This window comes from Apium graveolens, chromosome 7 (assembly GCF_009905375.1).
Source record: "Apium graveolens cultivar Ventura chromosome 7, ASM990537v1, whole genome shotgun sequence".
Classification (NCBI taxonomy): Eukaryota; Viridiplantae; Streptophyta; class Magnoliopsida; order Apiales; family Apiaceae; genus Apium; species Apium graveolens.
Genome location: NC_133653.1, coordinates 152,552,980 through 152,554,124, shown reverse-complemented (window position 1 = coordinate 152,554,124; position 1,145 = coordinate 152,552,980). Strand labels below are relative to the sequence as shown.

Here is a 1,145-nt window from a genome sequence, read left to right as displayed (position 1 = left end):
CTCACACCTTGCTGATATGGTGGCTGAATAGCATTCTGATTATTACCCCAGCTGAAATTTGGATAAATTCTGTTGTTAGGATGATGAGTAGCCAGCACAGGTTGCTGTTGTCGCTGATAATTGTTCACATACTGAACAGATTCGTTGACAAGAGAACACTGATCTATAGCATGAGAACCTGCACAAAGCTCACAGACCATAACTATTTGATTGACTCCATAGGTAGCTAGAGAATCGACCTTCATAGACAGCGCTTAGAGCCGCGCTGCAATAGCGGTGGCTGCATCGAGTTCCAGAATACATGTTACCTTCCCAGGCATCATCCTCTGAGTTGGGTTTTGATGCTCATTTGCAGCCATAGTCTCAATAAGATTATAAGCCTCAGTATAGCTTTTGGCCCACAAGGCGCCTCCAGCTGCTGCATCGAGCATGGGCCGAGATTGGGCCCCCAAACCATTATAGAAACCAGTGATCACCATCCAATCGGGCATTCCATGATGTGGACACTTTCTCAATATTTCCTTATAGCGTTCCCAAGCTTCGCACATAGATTCTGTAGGTTGCTGCACAAACTGAGTAAGAGCACTCCTCATAGCAGCAGTCTTTGCCATTGGATAAAACTTCACCAGAAACTTTTGTGCAAGATCTTGCCAAGTAGTGATGGACCCAGTTGGTTCAGAATGTAACCAGCCCTTAGCTTTATCCCTCAGTGAGAATGGGAAAAGCCTCAGCTTGATAGCCTCATCAGTCACGCCATTATATTTGAAAGTACTGCAGATCTCGACAAAATTCCTTATGTGCATATTGGGGTCTTCAGTCGCAACACCTCCGAAAGAGACAGAATTCTGCACCATCTGAATAGTTCCCGGCTTGATTTCAAAGGTGTTAGCTTGAATAGCCGGATGAAGAATGCTTGACTGAATGTCATCAATTTTAGGTCGAGAAAAGTCCATAAGAGCTGGATCGGCCGGAACAATACGATCACCCATGATTACTGGTTCTTTCTGCTCACTTCCTGAATCCGAATCTTCAAAATCTATCTTTTCCGGAATATCAAGAACTTCGTCTGTCTCCTTAGCTGTATCTAAAGTCCTCTTGCGAGTACGAGAACGAGTTTGCATAAATGATCGCTAAAGTACCTGAAA

The 1,145-nt window shown here is 44.3% G+C and overlaps 1 non-coding gene across 1 annotated transcript; it reads left to right on the top strand.

Annotated features, from left to right (window-relative positions):
- The first annotated feature begins 489 nt into the window (after positions 1–489).
- LOC141675683 (small nucleolar RNA R71) lies at positions 490–596 on the top strand. The gene has a single exon (XR_012556324.1). It is a non-coding gene; the product is annotated as a small nucleolar RNA R71 (small nucleolar RNA).
- The last annotated feature ends 549 nt before the right edge of the window (positions 597–1,145 follow it).